General features: G+C 47.5%; 1 protein-coding gene and 1 non-coding gene across 2 annotated transcripts in view; both read left to right on the top strand.

Annotated features, from left to right (window-relative positions):
- TMEM132D (transmembrane protein 132D) overlaps positions 1–27550 on the top strand; it is a 549620-nt gene that overhangs the window by 441079 nt on the left and 80991 nt on the right. The window lies entirely within an intron of this gene.
- Positions 19625–19733, top strand: LOC121100067. The gene has a single exon (XR_005831799.1). It is a non-coding gene; the product is annotated as a U6 spliceosomal RNA (small nuclear RNA).

Below are 27550 nucleotides of genomic sequence, written 5' to 3'. Positions count from 1 at the left end.
CATCACCTATTCAATATCCTCAAAGAAGACAAAGCTTGGTCAGGCACACTGGCTGATCCTACGGTGATTTCATCATTCTTAGTGAGCTGTCTCTCAGCAGCACGGGGTCTTAGAGGGTGAGAGGAGCTCTGTCATCACTGATCTTGTCTGAAGCAAAATTTAAAAATGGGCGTTTTAATTAAAAAAAAAAAACAGCCTCTTTTCCCATTAGCTTCTAAGTCCTTTGTGTGACGATTAATAACAATTTTCTTGGTTCTCCTCTAATGATGTCTGTGCTTTGGCAGGATGAGATTCTGGATTCGATTTTAAACATAATCCATTAGAGTTATCTTGATTTTACTTGTTGAACAGATTTTGCAAGGAGGATTGCCTTCGCTGTTTCGTAATATTAGGAGTGTCTACAGCGCTCTTTCGTGACGGTTGAGTTAATTAGTGAGAGATCAGAGGGTCATACTGAGTTTGTTATCTCCAAGTTGATGGGGAAATCAACTGTCTATGACACGGTCTCCACATTAAGTGAGCAAACGCTGTTTCCTTCAGCAAACATTTCAAGAAGTGTAGAGCCCTCAGTAATCCTTCTTGGTCTCAAAATGGCAAGTCAGAAGTGCTGATAATTATTAGATACTTCAATTTTACATGAAAACACTTTGCCCTTCTTTGCAAATAGACTTGCAACAATTTAACTTCATGATATCAGGATAGAATAATTATAGATTTGACTTAAATTGTATGTTACAGTTATATAAATATTCAATCAATACAGCCTTATTTGTCTATTAAAATCTAATTGCTAGCTGGGAGCTTTGTTGCCTTAGAGTTTCCTGTTTTTTCAAGTTTTATCATGAAAATCTACTCTTTGAGGCCAGTGGCCTCCAACTGCAGTGGCACGCTTTTCTGATCAGGCAGAAACATTGACTGTTTCCACACTATCCAACATGTCACCCTGACTTCAGACAGTGAAGAGGGACACTGCCCGTTATGAGGGAACATTCCTGAGAACTAGGGACTGTTTTAGTTATCCTAGACAGTGTTGTCTGTAGTTGTTCTAGACAGTGTTGTGTGTGGTTATTCTAGAGAGTGTTCTGTCTAGTTGTTCATATAGTCTCATGTGTGAGTATTCTAGACAGTTTTCTTAGTTATTCTAGACAGTGTTGTGTGTGGTTATTCTAGATAGTGTCATGTGTGGTTGTTCTAGATGGTGTTCTGTCTACTTGTTCTAGAGAGTGTTCTGTCTAGTTGTTCTAGAGAGTGTTCTCTCTAGTTCTAGAGAGCGTTCCATCTAGATGTTCTGGAGAGCGTTCCGTCTAGATGTTCTGGAGAGCGTTCCGTCTAGTTGCTCTGGAGAGCGTTCCGTCTAGTAGTTCTGGAGAGCGTTCCGTCTAGTTGTTCTGGAGAGCGTTCCATCTAGTTCTGGAGTGTTTTGTGTAGCTCTAGATAACATCATGTGTGGTTGTTTTAGTTAGGGCCATATCTATTTATTCTAGATAGCTAGTTGTTCTGGAGAGCGTTCCGTCTAGTTGTTCTGGAGAGCGTTCCGTCTAGTTGTTCTGGAGAGCGTTCCGTCTAGTTGTTCTGGAGAGCGTTCCGTCTAGTAGTTCTGGAGAGCGTTCTGTCTAGTTGTTCTGGAGAGCGTTTTGTGTAGCTCTAGATAACATCATGTATGGTTGTTTTAGTTAGGGCCATATCTATTTATTCTAGATAGTGTTCTAATTATTCTAGATAGTGTCATGTCTAGCTATTTTAGATAATGTTCTGTCTGGTTGTTGTAGATAGTGCTGTGTCTAGTTGTTCTACAGAATACTGTTGCTATCCTTTGTTCTACATCTGTGTGAATCGTATTAGGACAATTTATATTAAAATTTTGTTTCTTGTGTTGGTAAAGATGAATGAAAAGCCACAGGAGAATTAGGAGAAAAAAGTAGTTGAGGATTTGTTTTTTGTGGTCATCAAAATACTGAGAAAGGTCATTTAGTTGCCAAATCCAGAGCATGGCCTATTTCAGTAATATTTTAGAAGGCTGACAGCATAATGTGTTGAGAATTCTGGAAGCCAGAAAAGGAGAAGCTGGCCATTTGTTCTAGATGTCCCTTATAAATGTCATCATTTTAAATATAATCCCAGTACTTGCCTGCCACAAAATGAGGCCCTTCCACTGATGTTCTGAGACATGAAATGCAGAAAAATCCTTATGACTAACCCCAAATCTGAAGACCCAGCAAAATAAAAACTAATAGCAATTTGTTCACTTCCTAAAGAAAATCTGTACATCAGCTTCCAGATTTTTAGCTTTAGCAATTTGCTGATATACATTTTTAGAGAAAATAAAATGAGCTGCTTAGAATGCTTTTGAAACACCTTTTCGATTAAGGAGGCAGAGACATTAACAAGAAAATCCGTATTATAGCTTGTACAGTTTTTATACCTTTGATACCAGCTTAATGAGCAAAGAAAATTGGGTGGATGAGTATATCATTTATTCTGGACCATAAAAGATCCTTCCATTCCAATAAATGAACAGAACTGGCCTATTACTGTTAGACCGCCGTTATTACGAATTATTTTAATCACTAAAAAACAATGCATTTGGCATGTCCCTCTTTCCTGTTGCTGCAGAAAATACATCTTGATCCCATGGTGTCATTCCCCTGTGCCTTTGTTGACCTATTATCCCATCTCTTTACCTTGGTTGCAGTCTCTCCTTTTCTACCTCCATCTGAAAAGAAAAGCAGCCACTGCTTCTCTTTGGTTCCAAGGCCATGATGACCACCTTACCTTTCTCCTCTCATGCACACTCGTCTCAAATACTGAAACTGCTTTACACACTTTGCAGGAGAATGCTTCCCTGTGCATATGGTAGCTTGCTTTCTGAGATGAAAACCCAAAAGCCTCTGGGACTGGAGGCTGAGATGAAGTGAATCAGGCAGGAAGGACGGCCCACCAGCAAATATACCTCTCCCTGCTCTCCCTGCGGGAGGCTGCAGCCTCTCGGCTCATTCCCATGCTGTCAAGCCAGAATTGCACCCAGCGTTGGCGGATTTTCCAGTTTTCCAATCAAAGCTATAATGCAGTATTTTTATGTGAAACTTCCTGATTTTTAAAGTCTGGCGAGCAATTCTTTTTTTTTTTTTTTTTTCTTTTAAACACCAGACAGGCTCAACAGAACACATCTGTGGGCCAGGTCTGGCTTCCGGGATGCCAGTTCTCATGTTCTGTTGGATGGCAGGTGGATCTTCTTCTGCTTCTGCCACCTTCCCTGCTGCTTACTTGCTAGCCCAAAGTGATGGTGTGTCCTCCATGGCCACCCACTGTCACTGTGCGTTACACACACACCATTACCCCGTAAAGATACGGGGCATGGAAGTTCTGACTTATCAGCTGACATCAGAAACCTACTAAGGGCAAGAACGGTCTTTGTTCAGAAAAAAGATGTTCTAGTGAGTAAAAATATTAGGTGCACACAAACGTTTATGGAAGTTTTATTCATGATTGCCCCAGATTGGAAGCGACTCAGATGTCTGTCAGTGGGTGAATAACCCGCTTCCTCCAGGCAGTGAGATATTACTCGGCACATAAAGGAGAGCTGCTGAGTTGATCCTCGAATTTTGATTTTTGGGAGTAAGCCAATCCTAAATCTGTCCTCTTTGTTTTTCCTAATTTCCAATTCATTTGTGGTCCCTTTCCAGTTTCTCCATCTCAGACGCAAAATGCATGAAGCCACGTGAAATGTTTATCCTTTACTTTGTGATCAGCGGCAAATCAGTTTCCTCGGATCCCCCGAACCCTCACCACTGTTCCTGTCCCTGTGGGAAAAATGACTGTTAGCATAGGAGCCCCCAGCACCTCCACCCCAGGGGACGTTAAGATTCCAGATGCCAACCTAAGCCAGGTAGCTGCTTCGTTTACTCAAGAAAACCAAATCAATCAAAAGGAGAACATTTCAGTGGTTAATTAAAATTTCAAGGTGTGATAGTAATAGAAGTAATTATCTACAATGTATTCAATCGGTTGTTAGCTAAACCCATAAAAAAATTAATCAAGAATAATTTGCCATTTGATATTGACATTTTATATTTCTCATTTGTGCTAAGGAAAATCCCATTAAAGAATCTAATTTACTTTGCATTAAGCTCACCTTTACAAGTATCGAAATCAAGTCTTACCAGATGACAATAATGAGATTCAAAATAACTGGCGATGAAGTCCCCTGTTAGCAAGGAAACAAGCCACAGGCCAGACTCTTTCCAGCTGTTCTATTCTGGTTTGCACAAGTGTGTTTTTTCAGCGGCTGCATGCGCATACGCAGAGTAGGACTAGGTTAAACTGGTGTTTGCACACACCCACCCGCCCCCAGCTTCTGACTAACCTGCACAGCCCTTTACAGCAGACAAGCAGCAAGGCAGGCATCCCCTAACCATGCCGTGGATACAATGGATGCAAATTACACTCAGCCTTGCCCTGTCATAGACGAGGTCCCGGATTCGTGCATACATCTTACGCTCAACCCTCCTGGCTTCTAACCGCGAATGTCCTCATCTGTAAAATCGAAATCAGAAGTGCCTGTGACAAGGCATAGCTGGGAGCAAGTAACAGTGTTGTTAACTGCAGCAGATAGGAAACTCCATCTGCTTACCTCCCATCCGGAAAAGCAGTGATTCGTGTGATAGTTTATGTTTTGCTTGGAGGTGGCAAAAGCGTGTGTGTGTACATGCACACACATGCTGTGAGCTTTGCTTCGCTGTGCTGGGATGGAGGGCTAAACCTGGCTGGTGGTTTTGAGCAGAATTCTGAAGCTGCGTCTAGATGTTGCAAGCAGAATGGGGTCCATAAACAATGACTTCCTCAGACAAGACACAGGAAGGGCGGCACTTGGGGACCCTTGTCTAAAAATATTGCCTCTCTCACTAGACACGAGTGTCCTCAAAAATGTGTTATTCGTCTTTATATTCCCACTGTCTGGCATTTTGTAGCAGCTCAGTAACAATTAAATGATTAAAGAACTAATCAATGGACTTCATTAAAAATAAAATCTCTGGGATAATTACTGAAAATAGGGGCAAAATGAGTGTTTAACTTCTGAAAATAGAAAAGGAAGAAAAATCAAAAGAAGGGAGAAAAATAACAGCCCCAAACACCAAACAAAACAAAACAAATGTAAGAAGAGAAGAAAATAAGAAATAAAACAAGCTTTAAAAGCCAGAGCAAATAGAGAGCAGAAAACATAGATACACAAAATAATTCAAATATGTCGGTAATGATTTCCAGTGAAAATGAATTAAACTTTGCAATTAAAAGACCAGGATTGTCAGACTAAAGTTAAAAATGTGTATAGACTCCAACAATACACTTTCATTAAATATGTACACACACGCGCTCCTAAAAATTAAGAACGTGGCACCCTGAAAGCAAAAGCTTAGAAAGCCATACTCAGCCACTCCTAACCAAAAGGAAGTTAGTGTACCATTGAATTATCCAGTGAAATAGACATTAAGGCAAAAAGTATAAGTAGACACGAAAATGGTCCCTGTCCATGTACACATTCCATACACTTTCTGTGTGCATCCATATCTCACCAAAAAGGATAGGCTCCTGAAACTTTACTCCCCTCCCAGGAGGAAAAACAGCTTTATTGGACACAAGGAAACCTCTCTTGAATGGAGGAGGATTGAACTTAGAGCTGGTCGATGGGAGAGACTGTGGAACCTGTCCTAAAAGCATAGGGCCACAGGCATTTTTGGACTGGTATTTTGACTGATGGACTCCAGGGCCCCAACTGCGAGCCTTTGCCCACTAGACATGGACGTCACTAAGGAGCCCTTGGCCAGAGTGTGCGGGGTCAGTGGATCAAACTTCAGGGTGTCTCCCTCTCTCTATCTGTCTCCCTCAGATTAGTGAGATTATTGGAGATAACGATTTTTTTTTCCTGCTTCCTAAATAAGTTTGGTCTCCCTCTCGTGCGTCCACCTTTATAATTATGGATGCCTCCTCTATCATCCACTCAGTAAATATTTTGGGTCGTCCACTCTTTTCCCAGCACTCTGGTAGGACTCGGAGATAAAATGTAAACAAAAGATGCCCGACCTCTGCTCCTGGGGAGCCCAGAATGTGGTGAGGAAGACAGATCTTAGTCAAAGAATTAACAGAAATGCATATAATTTTTTCCCCCTGACGAGAGCTATGGAGGAGAGCTAGAACTTGCCGGAAGAGCTGCAGGGCGGAGATGGGCTTATTTAGACAAGTGGAGATGCTCTGCAAGGAAGTGATGGTCCGTCAGACACCTGAAGGGTGAATGGGAGGAAGCCAGGTGGCCGGGCTGGGCGGTGCTGCACGCTGAGGAAACCGCATAGGCAGAGCGCATGAACGGAGGGGAGCATCGTGCAGGGACGAGGGACCCGGGGCACAGAGAGCAGGAAGCCTGTCTCCAAGGTGTGTGTGGGCAAGTGGCCTCCTCACCCGGGGCCTATGAGCCACATCAAGGAAGGTGTGGGCTGTTCCAAGAGCAGTGGAAAATACTCAGGTTGGGTTTTGTCCGGGGATGGGTAAGGCAGGGCCGTGGGCTATCAGGAGTGGGAAGGCTCTTCCGGCTGGAGCATGGTGAACAGATTACTGAACAGGGTGCAGGAGTGGGTGGGCCAACGGGGGAGTTCTTGGTAGTGCCACAACTCAGGCAGGAGAAAATTGCAGCTCGGATGACGGTGTCTGTGGACCGGGGTGGGTGTGATGAGTCTGGACAGAAGCTGATGGGCTTGAGGGGGGTTCAGAAAGTTGAACGGATAGGACACGGTGATGGATGGTTGGATAGGGAGGTAAAGAAATTCTGGGAGCTCCCTAGGCTGATGGTCTGAGCGCCTGGATGGAAGGCGGTGTTGTTCTCTGAGACAGGAAGACTCAAGTAGGGGGCAGATCATGAGCTTGGCTGTGAGTATGTTGATCTTGAAGTAAGTACCTTAGAAATTGGGCGTTAGTGCCAATAATCACCAGGCCGCATGCCTGGACTTTGGAGAGGTCAGCCTGGGGGAGGGGATATCTGTAAAACGGTAATGCTGACACAGGTTGAAAGTTCAACCCTCAGAATCACAAGGGTTTTATTTATTAAGATGGCACATCAAGAAATTATTCTGCAAGCTGAGGCGGCTACCCTGCCTCATTGTCCTGCTACCTGATGTCACAGTGTGGAGACAATGTACTGTCTGGTTGATACCTTCTCACTGGGGACAGTCCTGAAGTTCTTCATTCAACAGAAAGTTTCAGGGAATCTGTGATACCCCGCTGCCTGAGCCCCTCTGTGGTGTAACGTCTGCTCGAGCACCCTGATTACCGGCACCCTCGGGAAGGTGCAAACCCGTTGACCGAAACCGAACCAAGAGCGAACAAACTTACATTAGCTAGAGAATAGGACAGGAGGGGCCCACTGTGACATAAAAGGAAACCAGGGACTCCTGTAGTACATAAAACAAACAGTCGTAGATATTGGAAAAAGTCCTAGAGGATAGACATCAAAATCGTAACGGTGCTTCCATGTGGGCGGCAGGATTACTGCTTATCTCTGTTTCCTTCTTTATGCGCCGGTGTATTTTCCAAATGCTCTACGGTAAAGCTGATGCGTGTTTTACCTCTAATACAGGAAAATGGCCATCCGTCTGTTTGGACCGGGAGGCAACCTGAGAGTCATTTCTGCCTTTCCCCTGCTAAGAGAAGGCCAATTTTGTTAAGGTGTTGGGGGGGACTATGTTCAGGAAATCTGGTTCCAGACCCAGGGGGCTGAAATCACAGTTGTTCCATACAAAGTGTATTCGTGTCCTCGGGCTGCCATAGTAAATGACGGCCTAAAACAGGAGCAGCGCTCCAGAGGTGGGAGTCCGAAGTCAAGGTGTAGGCGGGTCTGTGCTCGCGCTCCGAAGCTTCACCAAGAAAGCCCAGGTGTGTATCACCTGGTGAATGTATCAACAAATTGTGACTTACCCATGTAGCGAAATGTTACTTTGCAGTAAAAAAGAAAAAGAGAAACAAATACACTACAACGTAGGTCAGTCTCAGCAAGGTCGTGCTAAGTGGAAGGACATATTGTCTGATGACACGTGTATGAAATCTCTGGGGCATGCGCAGGTGTGGTGGGAAAATGGGAGTCTGGAATGCGGAGGGAAGCCTGACCACGCAGCGGCACAAAGGAACTTTTTAGAGGCTGCGGAATGCTCTAAAATTGGGTTCTGGTAATAGTAGCTCGATTGTATACATTTACTAAAACCCATCAAATTATGCATTTAAAATGGTTGAATTCACTTTACATAAACTTTACCTAAGTAAAGCAGTGAGGAAACACGCAGTATGACTGGGACTGGTCTCTCAAGGAGAAGGGAGAAGAAAACCACACAAGAATTCAGTGCAATGCTCTGTTCTCAAAGAAAGAGACAGGCCATAAATTCAAGTTTTAATTTGACTAAGATTTTTATTAAAGTTATTCAGTAAAGCTCACCGTGTCACCCTTAATGAAGTGTCTCAAATATGCCTTAAATACACATTTAATGTACATCTAATGAGACTCTTCGGCCAACTACTTATTAGGCATGTTTAATGGGGTTTAACAATTGCGAGGGAGAAGCAAAGCCCTTTCTACATGGATTTATCCTTATCAAAATACTTTTAAGGTAATGGATTTCACCCACATAGATTGCCTTTGTGAATAAAAATCATTACGTTCACCCACAATAATAGTACTTCTATTTCTATCCGTTATTAAAACCTATCCAATTAACATAAGGAGTTATTATTATTGGCATTCTTTATGGATTTGTGATTCTGTGTGGCTATGGCATTTTAAAGGGATTTAGATAAAACTGGAAATTTCATGAAATGTACTTCATTTTGGAAAAGAAGCAGCAAAGAAAGACCGATTTTGTGTTTAGGGCAGGTGAGAACAGACTGCAGGTTCCTGTAAATCAGATTTTGGAGAAATGTAGATTTTTCAAGGCACAGCTTTGAAAGCCAAAGTCAAGCCCAGATTTATGTTCCGGAGCACACAGAGTGTGCACACGGAGCACACATAAATTCCATTGCTACCGGTCTGAAAAGATTTGGTATTTTTAACAGTGGCTGCCATGCCTACAATGAGAAAGGATCAGAAGCCTTCACTTGTGTGTCATTTCTAAGAATATTTTTTTACAAGACTGATTATGTCTCTTCGTAATAGCTTCTTGGGTTTCACGTTTCCAGATCTCCCTAGATTTGCAAATGCCCAGCAGCAGTAACTGAATAATGCCAGGGTTTTTTTTCTACAAACCGTGGTCTTTCACTCACCCACTTCCTTATCCAGGAGGAGGGGCACCCGTGCTGCTTCTCGCTGCACCACGGGACAGAAGCAGCAGTGACCAACACACACAACGTCCTTGTGCCCGTCCATCTTCCAGTCTGGAGCCGCTGGCAGGTTGGAGGCCGAAACAGTTAAACTTAATGACCTAATAATTGTTATCGTTTGATCATTTTAATAATCATATTTAACTTAACAAATTGAACTTGAAATAAACATGAAAAGAAGATGATCTCCCACCGTAAGGGCTACAAAGTGGAAGGGGGACGTTCTAATGGGGAACGGATGGGGGGTGGTTGTGCACTGGGGGCTGGGACCAGCAGTAGTCGCCTGATGGGGTCGCCGTGGAGGTGATGATACTGCAGTGAGACAGGATGGGGGCGGGGTGGGGATGTGAGGTCCTGCCTTGCCCCCTGCACCTGTCTCACTTGGAGTCTCTGAACCAGATCACCATGCAACATGCAAGTCAAAACTCACATCCGTCGCTCTTCCTGAATTCTACTGTCTGCATGCGTCCTTCCCTTGCTCTGTTTACTTCATGGCACCCTCACTTTCTTCCAGTATTCCTTAAACATGGAGCCATAAGCCTTTTGCCTGGCACTAGTTTGCTGATCGCCCTGTCCACTGCGTCATTTGTCTCGGGCCGTGCTGGTGTGTGTGTGCGTTCTATAGACCCGACAGCATGGGGAGTGGTGCTTCTGAATCGGTAAGCAAAGTGGCCGTCCGTCGTGGGCAAAGGTAATTCCCAGTGGTTCTCAAACTTTGCTGTCCTATTAGAATCACTTGGGGAGATTTTAAATTTCCGAAGGTCCAGACTGCAACGCACAGCAGTTAACCCAGAATCTCTGAGTGCAAGAGCCAACATCAGCATTGTTTAATCTCCCCAGGTGATTCCAGCGGGCCCGTAAGTTTGGAAAACATGGAGCTAGAATCCCCGGAGACGACACAAACCAGTACTGATGTCTTGGACTCACACCCCAGAGATTCTGATATAATTGGTTTGAGGTGGATCCCAGCATTGGTGTATTTTGTCAGATCTCCTTGTGACCTTGGTTGAGAACCACCTTTCTGGACCCAATCTCAGGTGTGCTAGAACCTTAGGAAGACAACGTGGTTTGGCCCTGATGCGTCTGACATTTTTCACAGCCTGGCTACACATCGTGGTGGCTTGACTGAAGGTGATTTTCTGCTGGAGGTATGAAGCTGTTGGCCAGAATCAGGGTTACCATCTCATTCTGCTGATGTTGAGCAAACCTACAGCCAGGTAGGGATTGAACCCATGACCTTGGACTCATGAACGCCATGCTCTGACCAGCTGGACTCAGCAGCAGCAGGTGCTTTCTTGGCTGCACATCAGTTAGAGCACTCCTGCCAAAGTGCAGCTTAATTAAATAAAAAAATATTGATGAGCACACAAGGTGGCGATCACCCGGTGATCCCAGCAAATGAAGCAACACTCCCCTACGTTCTGGCTCTGCATTAGGCGGCACCGACAAAGGTGGGTTGCTTTAAACATGTGGCTCATTTTCCACTGCACGCTTTATGAATGTGACAAGATTTCCTCGGTCCACCCAGGCATTGTGGAAGTTAGAGATGTCTACAAGGATCCACCAATGATACATTTAGCTTTCAACATGGAGCAAAATACTGAAGGGAACTTGGCCATAAAGCAAGTTACCTGTTGAAAGTGGGAGAAGATATTTGCAAATGACATTTCAGATAAAGGGCTGGTATCCAAGATCTACAAAGAACTTATCAAGCTCAACACCCAAAAACCAAATAACCCAGTCAAGAAATGGGCAGAAGATATGAACAGACATTTCTCCAAAGAAGACATACAAATGGCCAACAGACACATGGAAAAATGCTCAACATCACTTGCCATCAGGGAAATACAAATCAAAACCACAATGAAATACTACATTATACCAGTTAGAATGGCAAAAATTAACAAGTCAGGAAATGACAGATGTTGGCAAGGATGTGGAGAAGGGGGAACCCTCTTACACTGTTGGTGGGAATGCAAGCTGGTGCAGCCACTCTGGAAAACAGTATGGAGGCTCCTTAAAAAGTTGAAGATAGAGCTACCCTGTGACCCAGCAATTGCATTAGTGGGTATTTACCCCAAAGATACAGGTGTAGTGATCCAAAGGGGCACCTGCACCCCAAAGTTCATAGCAGCATTGTCCACAATAGCCAAACTGTAGAAGGAGCCAAGATGCCCTTCAACAGACAAATGGATAAAGAAGATATGGTCCATATATACAATGGAATATTACTCAGCCATCAGAAAGAACGATTACCCAACATTTGCAGCAACATGGACGGGACTGGAGGAGATTATGCTGAGTGAAATAAGTCAAGCAGAGAAAGACAATTATCATATGGTTTCATTCATATGGAGCAGAGGACCACAGGTAAGGGAGAGAAAACTGACTAGAAAGAAATCAGAGTGGGAGACAAAGCATGAGAAACTCTGGATTCCAGGAACCAAACTGAGGGTTTCAGAGGGGAAGGGGGTCGGGGGATGAGGTAACCAGGTGTTGGATATTAAGCAGAGCACTGGGTGTTCCATGAAACGAATGAATCATTGAACACTACATCAAAACTAATGATGTACTACTGTATGTTGGCTAACTGAACATAATAAAAAAGAGAGAGAGAAAGTGAGAGGTGACTGAAAGAAATTCCACAAGGGAACCCTTGACAAGCCCTGCGCTAAGCACGGGACACACTGAAGGTGCTCAGGGCTGGGTGTGCAGCGACACCACAGCCCTGCCCTTCTGGAGCTTTGATCCTGATGTGGTCAAACAGGCAATAGATTCATAGGAAAAAGTGATTTCTGGGAGTGACAAGGACAATGGAGTCAAATACCAAGATGGGTGGTTTAAGGGCTTTATCATAACCCTGGTTACACATCATGGCGCCTCGAGTGAAGTTGATGGCAATGGAGGTGGGAGGAAGAGGCTGGGTGTGCAGAACATACTGGAGCTGGTGCTCCCGGGATGTTCTGATGGATAGGTCGCAGGGGATGGGCTAAAGAATGAATCCTGACCCCTGAGGTTCTGGCAGGACCAACCAGGTGCCAGGTGGCATGATGTCCTGTTTGCGACTCTGAAAGAGGAGGGATTTGAGGGCAGCGTATCAAGCGTTCTATTTGGGACCCAGGGAATTGGACACACCCCAGTGGACAGGTCGGGTAGACAGGGGAATATCTGAGCTGGGAGCTCGTGGGAGAGGCAGAGCTGGAGACCTCAGTCGGCAAATGAGCAGAACACAAATACCCCAGGACTGGATGAGATCACCTCCAAGGGTTTGGTCTTCCACGGCCACGTGGCACCACCGACACCCTGAAAACAGAACTGCTTTTGCTGTAGACCCATTTCTCAGTATTTTCAAATGGGTGAGAGTAAGATAAGTGTCTGAGAGCTTGCTGGAGACTTCATTGTGCAGGAGGGCCTATCCCCTCATTTTCATTTTCGTCCAGCACGCATGGTACTCATCTTTCATGGAGGACTGCCTCGCCAGCCAGCCACAGCTGAGAATCATGGAACCCTAGGCCTGGAAACTGAGAAAACGTGGGCCAATAAAGGCTTCAGCTGGGGGAGCAGCCGAGAATGCTGATTTCGTTCTCTTACAGGTAGCGCCCCTACCCCCACCGCCCAGAAAGGGAAGGAGGGATCTGAGAAACATTTCCGTGGCCGGTAGAGCATCATGGGGCTGAAGTCAATGCATGGATGGCTGTGGTCATTTAAAAATCCCAGACTCATCTTCCCCCGCCTCCCAGGATAATATTAATTGCATCCCCCCCACAATTCCTAATTAGTGCGGGCTCAAGACATACAAATTCATTTCTGCATTAGCCTAAGAAAAACATAATTAAGAAGTTGTCTGGCGAACGAAAGAAGAAACACGTAATGTATTCCAGGGCCAAACTGCCGATGACTTCTGGACTGTGCACAATTTCGGATTAACCACACCACTGAATCTTCATTAGCATAGATAATCAAGACCCGGCTCCACGCCTCCCCCCCCCCCCACCAGTAAGTCCGGCTAAATCCCTGTGGCTTACAGGTCAAAAAAGGACTCAGAAGTACTTACAGTCCCTCTGGAGGGCTGGGGTTCTAAACAAGACCCAGTTTTAGGTGTCCAGTCAGTCAAATGAAGTCTGAAGCAGCCCTTTGATGTTTATTAATTTTGTATGACCTTTCCGTACCGACTGAATTAATTCCTTAGTTTCACCATAAAACCAACAGGCTTCTTCCAGCCTACGGAAAATTCTGTTGCCTTTGACAATTTGACATGCATTTTTCTGTAGTGATAGAGAAAGGGGCTGACAGCTCGTTTAGTTAAAGGCTACAGGCAAAAACTCCCCAGTTTCAAAGAGCAAATACTTTATGATATCAAGAGGATTCTATCAACAGACATAAATTAAACATTCATGCTGAGTTTCCCAAAACTGCTGTTTGGAGCCAAAGAAGAAGTGAAGTTTCTCCTAAAAACCATCATCGACATCCACAATTGTCAGTCTTGAATATACATCAAGGGTACTCAACAGCGTTTTGTAATATTGTCAGATTTTTCTCATCAGGGAGAACGGGGCATCTCTGGATTGATCATTTTGGACACACACAGTAGCCTACTTTGAAAAAAGAAAAAGTTATGAAAGTTATAAAGCCACATACTTACTCCTGTGTCCTTAACATCTCCCACACGTTTTTGCTTTAGCTATCGGGATCGGGCGATGTTTGCATCCCAGATTCAGAGCCACCCACGGCCAGCCACGTTGCACAAAGGAGATGTGAACTTTGGTGGAAGGGAGAGGAGTGACTACTCCGTGCCTACCGAACGTTGCCACAGAATCGCCCATTCTAATTTTTCAAGACAAACCAGAAACCCAGATGTTTGCATATCTCCCAATTTTTAAATATTGTGATCAGTTGAAAAGGATTTTGTATGTACAGTTGAAGCAAAAACATTCTGTGGGCTGGATTCAGTGCCCAGAACCCTAGTGCACGGTGGTTTGGGCCATGTCAGAAGATCTGACTTTGCAGAATGGAAGACATGGAAGTTCTCCGCCTGAAGGAGCATCAGTCGGCCTTAAAAGAAGTGAAGTGCGGACACGGACGACAGCGTGGCTGGAGCCTGATGACGTGATGCCTCTTGAAAGAAGCCAGTCACGGGAGACCGTGGGTCACATGATTCACCGCCTCTGAAATGTCCAGAAGCAGGAAGTTCATAGAGATGGAACGCAGATTAATAACGGCTTGGGGCCCCCAGCCAGGGTGCTCCTCCGAGGGGAGAATGCTCACAGGGGACAGGGCTTCTTTTCAAGACTGTGGTGATGGTTGCACACATCTTCAAGTGTATTGAAAAGTAATGAATTGCACACTTTAAATGGGTGAATTGTTTGGTATGTGAATTATATCTCAGTAAAGCTGTCCCCAAAATACAACATCACCCACACCCAAAACCGCTATACCTCGAGCAAGGAGCTGAAGTTTTCAGCACACAGAAGCAACCCACAAAGTCTGGATGTCACACCACACCCCTGCCCGGCCTACTGGAAACATCCCCTGAAATTCAATTCAAAAGTTAAACTTACGTCCTATTTCTAGAAAATTCAGGCTGATGGTAATTCGAGTGTTCCCTGAGCCTCTCTTCCTGCTGAGAAGGTCTTTGCCATTCTTCCACATGTCCTGTTGCCAAGGATTAAAAGGGAACAAAAACCCCCCATTATTTTGCACATTCTCTTCAGTGCCGCCATGTCCCACCAGCCCCAGACTCACATTTAAAGTCAGGCATCTACTGTAGTCGCCTCTCTTCCTTGGAAATCCCACTTTGAAAACACTAATCTTTTGGATAAAATTGGCTTAAAGTCTTAAACTCGTTAATATGCCTTTGTCTTTTTAATCAGGAGGAGGATAGAGAGCCCATTTTGTGGGGACGGAGGATTAATCCGAACCCCTCTCCTTAATACAATACAACTGAGCACATGGGGATTTATCCACACCATAAAGTGCTTTTTTAGAAACTCCCAATGGAGTCCTTTTGTCTCTCTCTCTTTTTTTAAATGTAGAGTTTGTTTGCTTAGCATCTCCAAAGAAGCTCATGTTATTTTTGTCACTTAGAGTCTTCTGTAGCAGTTAATGTAATAAATAAAAATCTCTATTTGACCACATCTTTGAGGATGTCAAGAACGCTTGGCCAATTGGCAGCTTACGGAGTGTGTACAGTGGCAGGAGCCTGGCCCGAGGATCTCCCCACAGTTACGGGCTCCTCCTGGAGGGGATTTCAGTAATGCGCTCTAATCAGCTTAAGGAGTTAATTAAACAGCTGTCACTTAGCTCCTTAATTCTGAAACTTGATGCTAAATAAGATTTGAAATTAGTTATGCAAAACTGAGCGGTGCTTTTGTGACACCCAGTTTCTTCAGGTGGCACAGAATAAAGGAAGCGTCGTTCCCAGACAGCGGGGGCCGTGGGGTGACCCCGGAGAAATGGACCGGGGTCCTGGGAAAATACTTGCCTTGCTGGGGAGTGCAGGCAACCAGGCAAGAGATCAAAATCTCACCCTTTTTATCCAAAAGGGACCTCACGGTGAGGGGTGATTATCATCTACCAGGACAGAAGTCCCCAGCTGGAGCCTGTAGGTCAGCGCGCCCTGTAAATGTGGTTTGTTCGGAGTTCTCGGTGATTTTGCAAAAGGTGAGCCAAATGTGAAAATCGGGAGCTTTCACCTAAAAATATCTATTCTTGGCTTCTCTCAAAAACATCAGGAAACGTGCACATCTGGGTTTGCTCCTATAAGGCAACACTTCAGTACAGCTAAAGTTGTCTACTTCTGATTGAGTGTGTGATCCTGGCTCACCTGGTTGTGGATGGAATCAGGTGCCATGTCCCAGGATACGTGTCTTGGCCAGGATGCGGGGACGGTGTAGACAGGAGCAGGCTGTATGAGAATTGCCCCGTCCTGTGACATGCCTGTGTGTCCTTACCTGGGGGCTCTGGAAATTCCCATGAGAAAGGTGCAAATGAGCAGAAAAGCTCAAGGTCCAAGCTGCATTGCCCTGGGGTCCTGCTCCGAGGTCCCTTCAGAAATAAACCTGATGCAGATTTGCATGAGGAATGAACGCCGCCAAGAGTTCATGATACTCTCTGTCATTCTTCTCTCCCATTGTGAGCCATGTGCACCGGGCACTGAACAGAGCTCACGACCCAGGACAGCAGAGCCCTGGCTCGTCCTGGAGTGAACGCGGCCAGTGAGAATGACAGGCGATCAGCATCGCCCGTGAAAACTCCTCAGACCTCTCAAAAAACACAGTCTCTCGGCCTCAAAACCTCCGTTTTTCCTTCAGCGTTGAAATAGAATATTGCTCCTTGGTTGAGCAGCAAGTGGAGTGGCTTATGCTTGGGGAACCTGTGTGCGAAAAATACACCTCGAGTGCTCAGGGTCCTGTCACTGCTGGTAGATGCTCGCCCTGTGGCTGGCATGGGTTCCTGCCAGCCCCCCTGGTCTCGCTCCAGGACGGCACCCAGTTATGTGTCCCAGCCTCTCCCCTTCCCTCACTCCCTGCTTCTCTCCTTCCCTCTCTCGATTTTTTCTCTTGCCAAGAACATACTGAATTCCTTACAAGTCACTGCATGCCTTACGATGCTACTAATAGTAACCAACCTTATTGAAAAATTGGTCATGCCAAGCACTGTTTGAACACTTGGCATGCAATAACCTACGTCCCCTCACAAGAACTGTCCGATGTAGATACTACTTAGAACCCCGCTTTCCAGACGAGGAAAACGAGGGACAAGTGTTTCAGCAACTCGCAGAGTCACACGACTAGCAAGTAGCAAAGCTGGGGTTTGCACCCGGGCTGCCTGATTCCAGAGCCTTGTGGGGACACATGACCAGGCTCCTACCAGATTCCGTTTAGATCGTCTAAGACAAGGGAAGTTGGCCCCAAGAGGGTGCCAAGCGGGCGCTCACATTGTTCAGGCTGGGCTCCCTTGCCTGGCTCCTGCTTCCGGGCTACATGGCTGGAAGAAACCCTGAGGTCAGGTGGAGTGGACAGTCATAACATTGCCAATACATGCTTTTCTTACTGCCTGACAGTCGTGGTTCTAAGTGCCTTTCACATACGCAATCCTCGCTTCCAGCCAGTAACATGCAAACGTTTACAGTCCCCGTTGTAGAAATAGGGAGACTGAGGCACGGTGCAGTCCCCATGCCTCGGTCATGGACCTAGTAGGTATGGAAAATCGGGTTCCACGTCACGCCATCTGGCTCTAGAGCCAGGGTTCCTCACTCTAGGCTCTACTGCCGCTGTATTAATTTATCGTATGTAATATCTCCAATAAACTGGAAACAGTAACACTGATTATTCCTACCTGGAGGCATTAAGAAAGATGTAGCATTTGCGTTGGGCCTTGAGCTTATTACCTTAGGATCAGTTTTAATGGGAAGCTCCGCTGGCATAAAAAACTACAATGTAGGAAATGTACGTATACTTAGTTTCCAAGGGTACCTGTACCATGTACAGCCAGCCGGCTCTACTGGTGTCTGCTGGGCTCAGCAGCATCTGTAACTGCCACCAACAGGAAGAAAGTCAAGGATTTCCCTCCTGCTTCTGCATTTTAAAAATTTCTCCTGTCCTTTGGTGTGTGTATTTATTAAAACAAGCCCTGAATCTAGTAAAGGAAAAGCAGAAGAAGAGGTGATCAGTAACACCCGGACAGAGAAATAGGAGGAAAAGAGATGGACTGCTAGGACACAATTCCGCCCAATTCTCACGGTTGCCCCCACGCCCCCAGGGGACATTTGGAAAGCCCGGAGACATTTTCCGTTGTCACAGCTGCAAGGAGGCCATTATTGGCATGTAGTGGGCTGAGTCCAGGGGTACTGGTAAATATATAAAGTGCACACGATAGCCCGATAACAAGGAATTATCTGGCCCCAAACGTCAGTAGCCTGGGGGCTGAGGAACCATTCCATGGTGAACTACATGTGTGTGTCAGAGATCCCTTACCAGTTTCCAGCTTCTAGATTCAACCTTTGTACAAAGCGTGGGAGGCTTCATGATATTTCAGGACATAGTGCAGATGTTATCAACCTTGAGAGCATAAAGTATCAGCTAGGAATGAGAAAAGTTGGAAAGTCAGGGTGGCAGGAAGAATGGATGGGAGTTGGAGCTGGGCTCATACGGTGCATGTGGGTTTCAGGTGTCTGTGACTGTGCCAGGGGACACGCCGTGGCCGTGCCACTGTAGCCACATATGTTTCTGTCAGGGTTCTGGGGGTCAATGGGACTCAGCTCGGGGGCTTCTTCTGGGGTGGGGAGTCCTCTCAAAGGCTCCCTTGTGGACACATCTGGGGGGTGGGCGCGAGATTTCAGCTGTGGCCATGGACCAGACCACCTGCGCTGGCCCCTCCATGTGTCTGGGCTTCTGTGCACCTTGGTGGCTGAGTCCTGAGAGCAAGCATCGCCAGGGAGAAAACCCAGCAGAAGCAAGATCACCTTCTGTGGCCCAGCCTCCCAAGGAACACAGCCTTGCCTGCGCACCATTCTCGATGCAGGCGTGAGTCCCCGAGGCCAGCGTGTACTGAGGGCTGGGCCACCAGAGCTCCCACCGTGGCACAGGAGGAGTGTCAAAGCCTCCGCGGACACAGGCACTCAGGAATCAACACATCATCTCTTGATTAGAGGTTTATTTGCTTAAGTGACAAAGCCAGTGGAGGGACCAAAATGGGCATCTAATTACATTGGTTGAGAAAGGAGAGAGAGAGGAGATTTCAGCTGTCATGCCAGAAAACCAGATAGTGGCTGATCCGGCCGTATCAAGAAAGTGTAGTTGAGATGCGTGCAAAGACTTCCTGATAGTTAGATGAATCAAAAGTGCGCGAGGGGAACAGAATAGGGATAAGGAATGGGGATCAAGATGGCCTTTTGCAGCATTTTACGATAAACCTTTTCACAAACCTAGCATTTTAACAATGAGGTTGCTTGACCTTGATAAAAAATTTTTAATTCACATAGAAAAGAAGAAGCACCATGCCTCTGGCTCGTTATCTACGGCCTCCAGAAGACAGCCTGCCTGGTGGAAGGCACGTGCCGTCGCCAGCCTCGTGTGGGCTCAGCAGCGTGGCATCTTGCGGCATCCCCGTGGGTGGGAGGGTAACTATATTTTCCCTGGTACGGCTGCTGACATGCAGCGGTTCTCCGTACTGTACACAGCCACGAGCTGAGGGGAGACGCACTTTTAAAAACAGAGTGGTCTCTGAATTTGCTTGCAGTGCAGGCCACATTGACTGATGCTTCCCACTTGCTCAAAGTAGCACACAGGTGCTCACTTTGGGCTAAAACTGGAACGACGCACAGAAGCTTCGCCTGGCCTTTGTGCCAGGATGACACACCAATTTGTGAAGCGTTCCGTATTTTTAAAAAACACAAATAAAGGTAAAATAAACGACGCACACAAGTTATTTATGCAGTATTACGGCTAGGGAGATGTCGTATTTCTGGGGTCCTGGGCAAGCTCTTCCGTTTCATGGGGTATGAATGAGAACCCGCAGCCCACCGTCTACTAAGTGTTTGTTGGTCACTGGGGGCAGAGGCTGGGATAACAAGGACAGGGTGACGAGTCATTGCCGCATTCATAAGGTTATTGATCTTTGTTGGGAAATGAATTGAAGGCTTAGGAAGTTAACCACAGTTGAGAAATCACACTGAGGGAGAGAGAAGCTGCGGAGATGTTCGGTCTCCACACTGAGTCGGGCTGGTCTGCCCAAGCACATTACAACATACACCAGGAGAGTGAGGGCCAGCCATGCAGCACGCGGGGGAAACCTTGTTGGCCTGTCATACCTGAGCGGTCTGTTTTGGCTTGGGGCAGAGTTCAGAATTTAATGAATATTTTTATTGTTTGGAAACTGAAGCTGGAAAGTGTTAGGTGTTAGTCGGGATAGATTAGGTTACAGTGCAGTAACAAGTTGCTCTGAAAGTCTCATTGCCTTAAGACGAAGACAGCATATTTACTACTCCCACTTCGTGTGCTCTGTGGGTCAGGAGGAAGCCCTTCTCCGTACAGCGACCGGGGTAACCAGGCTCACAGAGGCTCTACCATCTTGCGGCTACACCGTCTGGAACCCGCAGGCTCAGTCAGTGGGGCAGCTGGTGAGAAGGAATGGGAATTGTGCATCAAAGCCTTATTTCCCCAGTAAAGTGACAGACAACACGGACCCTCACGTGTTAATATCTGTGTGTTCACATGGCTCCAACTTCGAGGGGCCTGGAAAATATGGGGGTGCAAATGGCATATTTCCTGAGCCTGCCTTTCTTTGCCGTCAACCGGAATGCACGCACGCGGCACACCTGTCGGCATCCAGACCGATCGGCCAGGAGTCTCTTCTGACTGGTCAGCACTCATGCCGTAGCAGCTTAGGATTCCGGCCCCCGTAGTTTAAATATCACCTCTGAGTGTGACATAATTTGACAGGAGGAAAAAAAATCATTTTTATACCGGATATGAGCATCCGTCTTTAACTGCGTGGAATACGGTTTTAATATGAACACTGGTTTCTTGCGTCCTGACATTTGATGTCCTAGAATTCCATCTGCAGTCGACAGAGAATCGTAAGGTGCTACTTCTTGTGTTGTTGGAGGTGGGTCAAGAGCAGAAGGTAGCCGATGCCGATATTGTAACATTTTAATTATGGAGAATTAATCGACAGCAGAATATGCCTTTTTTGTACTTAAACATCGGGAAGGTAGCAGAGCATGTCGTGTTGATAGAGGTCAGGGAAAACTCTCATTTGTAGCTGCCCAAAAGGTATTCTCTCTCTGTTCTTACAGCCCCATGCTGTGTAAATCTCATGTTCTCTGAGTAAACTCCAAAAATCTGTTTTATTCAGCCTCCCCGGCAGAGAACAGAGTGTCCCTGAGGGATTAGGTTTGTGATGCGTCTCTGCCGATTAGATGTGCCTGTGTGGTGCTTTCTCTCCGACGCGGGGAAGAGGAAGTCTATGGGATTTGGGGGGTGGCAACAAGGATCTAAGACAATCTGCCTGACTTCCCCCGTCCTAATCGGGGCAGAAGCAGCAAGTCCACCGTGGACCCACTGAGTGGTTCCAGACCCTGATCTTGGGAGGTCGGCCGGACTCTGTTTCTTCAGCCCCGTCAACAATGCCGAGTCCTCTGCAAATCCCTTCCTGCTGAAATGAGCGAGAGCGGATTCTGTTGTCTGCAACTCAGATCCTTGACTCAACACGGTATCTCTCAAAACTGAACTGGTTTCCAGAATATTCTTGAGTAAGGAGTAAATACGTGAGAAATGGAGCACGTATTCTATGCAACAAATATATTTGCAATACGGGAAGTTGCAGAGGTATCAGGAGGGGAGTAACGACGTTGCAGATCGTAGGTAGGTGTACAACATGCTTGCTCCCAGAGCCTTGCAGTGTAGCTCCCCAGATGGTGTCCAGCCTGTCCGTGTGGCACCTTGATGCAGGACCTGTCTGTCCTTATTCCTCCAGGACCTGGGCGGATGGTGGTGGAGCATTTGATAGGGTCTTGTTACATGAGTGTTTAGTTTCTCCGAGGATTGTAAGCAGACAAGAGAAGAAGCATTATATCCGAAACCTGCTGTTTGAATTACTGTAAACTCTGGCCACGGGTGTCCATGCAAACAAGAATGCCTAGGCATGTTCCTTTTTTAGAAAATAAGCACAGTATTCGCCCCAGATTTTATCAGGGAGCGTTCTCTCCTGACATGCAAGAACCTTATAACCACCCAAGTCCTTCCTGGAGCTGCTGTCTCCAGGGTCCTGCCCCATGCCTTTCACCCTCTTCCAGCCTGGATGGTTCCCTGACCCAGCCCATCTCCAGTGACACCAGACCACTTTCCACATTTTCCTCCGGGGCTTCTCTGACATCCTGGGAGCCCTGCCAAGGGTGGTGTTGACACCCCCGGGGGAGTGCATGCTTCCAGCCTGTAGTCGGACGATTCTGGGAAGCCAGGCCTCTGGAGACGCTAGCTTCCGGGGTCTCAGCTGCAGGCTGGACAACACCAGCTCATGTGGGCTTTTCCCCCTTCCCATGCCTCAACTCCACTCCCACCCCTTGCAAATAAATTACCACCACCTAGAGCTGGTCCTTGGCTCTGTTTTCGGGGAGATTCAGACTAATGCAATATCCAATTTGCAAGTTGGCCAACTGAGGTTGATAATTGTTCAGAAATACTAAGTCTGCATCTCAATGAGAATTTGAAGGAAACCCTTTGAACCACCTTCCTGGTCATCTTTATTAATTAGGGTTCCTTGTAAGCAAAAGAAATTGATTCTGGTTAAGTTTGGATTTTTTTAAACTACTTCTGAGGTATGGTTGACGTATACAAAACTGTGCGTGCTTAGTGTGTATAACTCCGTGAGTTTGGGGGTCAGTGTACACCCCCATGAAACTAGCCCCTCTCTGGAGGCCACAGATGTTAACATCACCTTACAAAATTTCCCTTATTATAATTGTGTGTGTGTGTGTGTGTGTGTGTGTGTGTGTGTTGAGAACACTTGACATGAGAGCCACCCTCTAAAAAGGAGTTCAGAGAAAGAATATGGGCTCGCTGTCCCAGAGAATGGATGGCACAGAGGAAAGGCAGGAACCGGGCCCTTCATGGAAATGCAGATAACAGGGAAATGACAGGTTTTCAGGAGCTGCTGACAGGGAATGAGATCCCAGCATCCGAAGCTCCTGCCCACTCCCCTCGAGTGAAATTCCCATCCCGGGTCGGGGGAGAGGCTGACCATGTGGCTTCGGGGATGCCTGCCGCCTCCCGGGCGGGGGGGGAGGGTTGCTGTGTCTGTCTGTCCAAAGAGAAGCAGTGCCTTCCCCAAAGGATTCTGATGTGCTGTTACGGAGAAGAGGTTGGGCAGACAAAAACAGAACCCTCCATCCCAGAGACTCAGAATAAACAGTGTTATTAGGAAATGTGCCTCGGTGCTTCCCTGAAGTCCTGCCTGGGGGCGAGCTTGCACCCCTTCTCGCGTCCTCCTTAGCGGCCACTGTAGGAAATGCTTCCTTTGTGTCGCTGATGCCGACCCGCCGCCAGCTTCCCACGCCGCGGGGAGGAGCAGCCATCCCGTCCGAGCCCCGCGGTGTTCGTTTAACGGCACATTTGCCCTTGTCTGCCCCCTCCCGTGGGATGCTCGAAGCTTGCCTGGGACGCTCCCGTTAGGACGGGGCAGCGATGCCACGAACACCGTATTTATTTCTATTCCTTCCAGTCTTCCTCCTCTAGTCCAACACACGCGGCCCCGTCTCAGAGCCACGTATGAAAACGACACGTGGTCTCCCAAGGGTCTCCCAACGGTGAAGGCAAAACATGCTTTTCTCCCCGCTCCTTAGTGGCAAGAAGCTATTTGATTTGCTGGTTTCAGCCCAAGACCCGAGTAACATGAGGGCCTCTTTCTGGTGGGTGGTGTCAGACAGGACCGCGGTTATCTGAGAGCGGCAGGTTTAAATAAGCAAGATTTAGTCATCTTTCCTCTGCAGTGCGTTTGCAGGGAGCATCCAGGATTGACGTTGGGGTGCATCCAGCTAGTGTCCAGGTTCCTTCCCTTTGGCTCGGCCGCTGCACTGGTTTCCTGGGGCCATCGTAAGAAAGGACCACAATGTGGCGGCTGAAAACAGCAGACGTCTGTTCTCACAGCCTTCTGGAGGTTCCAGGCCAAACTCAAGGTGTCGGCGGGACCACGCTCCTTCTGAAGGCTCTTGGGGAGAATCCTTCCTTATCTTTCCAGCTGCGGTGGCTGTTTGCATCCTCAATGTTCCACGGCTTTCAGATGCACCACCCTGATCCCCGACCATGCCTCCCAGAGCCGCCTTCTGGGGGGCTCTGTCTGTGTCTTCTCATCTCATAAAGACACCGGTCATTGGAGGAGGGCCACCCTCGTCTGGGACGACCTCATTTGAACTTAACTCACCATTTCTGCAAAGCCCCTCTTCCCGAACAAGGTCGTATCCTGAGGTTCTGAGTGGACGTGAATGTTGGGGGGACGCTGTCCACTCTGGGGCAGCTGCTACTCACACCTGTGTTAATCAGACACTCAGAGAGGATGGACGGTGAAACGGCCATTGTCGTAAACTCTCCCACACTGTTGACTCACCGAAACCCGGGCAGACACTGTGGTATCCTCATTCCATCATTGAAGCTATTAGGCACCAAGTCAGGTGACCATCTGAGGTTTCACACCTTCCCTGCCCTTGACCCTAACGTGACGCTGGGCCATGTGGCTTTTAGCCCCATGCTCTCACCGTGGGGGAAAAGAAGCGGCCCCCAATCCAGGATCATCTGTGCTTGGCAGCAGGAAGAAAGGGAAAACACAAAAGAACCTTCAGAATCTGCTTTTTTTAACCAGCTTTTTGGAAGCCTCACCAAGTGACTTCCATTTATATCTCGTGGACCGGAACTGTGTCACAAATGAGGGACAGCCCCCCAAAAATGCATTAACTGTAGCTGCACATCTTGCAGCCTAAGACAAAATTCGGATTTCGCGAGGAGGGCAGAAAGGCAGGTGGACGTCGGGGGAGTGACAAACCGTGTCTAACACACACATCAGCCTGTGGGTGCATTTCAGGAGGCCCCCGGTGCGAAGTTCCTCTGCCTCCATCACCTTCCTCCCCTCCGTTTTAAAATTAATTCGGAAGGCTGATCGTCAGTCTGTGACTGTTCACGAAGCAGAAAATCAGGACGCCAGGAGGCATGAGGATATTAAACAAACAAACAAGCCCTCTGATTCTGGTTCCAATCCATCAGACCTCCGGATGAGACATCACTCCTCGGTTGTATTCCTCAGTCCTCCGCCCAATGCACGTCCCTTACACCCCAGCACGGCACAGTGCTCCGGACCACCGTCCGTCAGGAGCTCCCTTGGAAACCAGGGGCGGCTGCTTTGCCCACGCACGCGGCAGGCTGGACGTGCCGGGGATGGCCGGCCCTGGGAGCAGCTCTCAGGAGGCGCTGTATAAATAACCCAGCTCCCTCGCCCCTCCGTAGAACTATTTTTAGGTGTGTATTTTAGGTAATTTCCCTGCAAGGGAATGTGTGAGGATGTAGCCCCACATATGGAAATATATAACACACGTGGTGTGCTTTGCAACGCGGCTCAGTCCCCGCAGGACCGGCTCCAGCTGCCCGTTGCGGTAGCTGGCGGATGCACGCACGCCTCCCTGGCTGTCTCTTCCCGACTCCCCTACTGACACTTCCTGAACACCCCCCCCAGTAAGCTGCCCTGCCCTTGAATCCTTTCCCCGAATGTTTCTAGAGGGGATCCGAACTAAGATGTGAGCTGTCATTTCTCTGGCAAAATCAGAACAGTCATGGTTTCCTTACAATAGATCATGAGTTGAAATCCAAGAAAAGTATCTGTGGCCTCTCTTACGAGGTTGCCTCAAATCACGGTCACCTTCTCCTCCCCTTTTTGCCTCCTCCTGGCGTCTGGAGAGCTTGGAGTCCTGTGGAGCTTGGGACACCCAGGGAGTCCTCGCTGGTGTGCCATGCACAGCGCCCAGGTCACAGAAGGGAGCACGGAGCTCCCAGGGAGGACTGAGATGGGGCTTTATGAAGACCTCCCTGCCTTGCTTTCCTCGCTCTGAGGGGCTGGGACAGGGGCGACCCACGGCAGTAAGGCAGCTGAGCTTTCCGGGGTTTTATGGGGTCTGATCGTCAGCGCATATGTGTGTCACGTCGCAACCCAAACCAAGGCAATGCAGGGCACTCCCACCACCTCTTGCCTGGAGCCATGCCATTCACCTCCCGGAGAAAGCAGAGCGATGCCAGAGAGAGGGCTCGTGACGTCAGAGAACTGGGAACGCACAGAGAAGGCAGGGAATGCCTGACAGCTCCATCACTGATCCCCCTGAGATCCTGTAGGCAGAGCGACGCGTCCAGCCAGAGGCGCCCCCAACATCTGGGCCTGCACCTGCTCACCAGTGAGTCCCGGGGTCGGTCCTTACGGAGCTGACTCGAATGCACGGATGCATTAAGGGCCTTTTGGATTTTACTGTTGGAGCACAGATGCTGCTTAACTCTTCCACCAGAGATGTGCAAAATCGTTCTCTTCTTCCCTGAAACTCGTGTCCAGAGTCATAATGCTGTGCTCCCAGTCTGTTCTTTCCTCCGAGATGAGCCGGTTTGGACCAGAGGGTCAAGGAGCGTTTTCCCGCTTCTTCCCAGAGCGTGAATGGTTCTCCTGGATCTCTGCCCTTTTAGTAGGAACGTAGACGCAGGTGTCCCCCTCCCAGCGGCGGCAGGAAGTAGCACCACCTTCTGACTTCATCCTTTCGTTCTTTTACTATGCTTGTGCCCAAAATAAAGTCACGTCAGGCTGGGAACTCACAAGGGAGGAGGACAAAACAAGTGCATAATCAATGGGCATTTAGAAGCTTTTGCATATTGAGACAGTATAAGGCATGGTCTTTGAAATTCAGGAACATTCCAAACTGTGGTCTTTCTTTCAGAATTAAATAATGAAAAAATATATATATATAGTTTCACATTCAAATCTAAACCAAATGAGCTAATTATAAGATGAACGAGTCCTATAAAGGAAAAATAAGATCTTACGTAAGAAATATAAAGTTAACATAAGGAAAACAGTTATGCAATGTTGGGATGATACATTTCTATTCCTTCCTCTGGCATGCTTCTAAATGGGAATTTGCGATTTCACATGAAAATCAAATTAGCAAGAACCTGGGCAAGCCTGGCCCTAAGAGACGTATCTCTGGCCCCCGTCCTGGCGTCTTGCTGTCGCTCCACCGAGCATAGGGCAAACAAGGTCAGACCTACAGAAGAAACTCAGCGTTTGCGCCGACACAGCCCCTCTCGGGGGCACCACTGACCCGCAGTTACCAGCATTGAACAAGAACGCCATGGGTAAGAATTCAGGAGGCTAGTTGTACAGAGGCTGTGGGTTATATGGGGACTTTGATCTTGGTGTGATTGGGGGAGACAGTCGCTGCAGAGGGGAATGAGATGCACTTCTGTTTCTTGGGGCTCAGTGTTCTCCACCTGAGAAATGGGCTCCTGTGATCTTCTGGGGCCCTGGGGAGGAACTGAAGAAGGGAGAGGTGCACTGGGACAGGTGCAGAGTGAGGGTCACCGCTCAGTGTGTGGGACTTGCCGCCTGAGGTCCCAGGTCCGTGCACAGGACTAAGAGCTGGAGACCAGGGAGGCAGGGTGTGGATTCCAGTCCTCCCGGTCGA

This window comes from Ursus maritimus, unplaced genomic scaffold (assembly GCF_017311325.1).
Source record: "Ursus maritimus isolate PB19 unplaced genomic scaffold, ASM1731132v1 scaffold_33, whole genome shotgun sequence".
Lineage (NCBI taxonomy): Eukaryota > Metazoa > Chordata > Mammalia > Carnivora > Ursidae > Ursus > Ursus maritimus.
The sequence above is the reverse complement of the archived record's forward strand: the minus strand, read 5'-3'. Positions and strand labels throughout refer to the sequence as shown.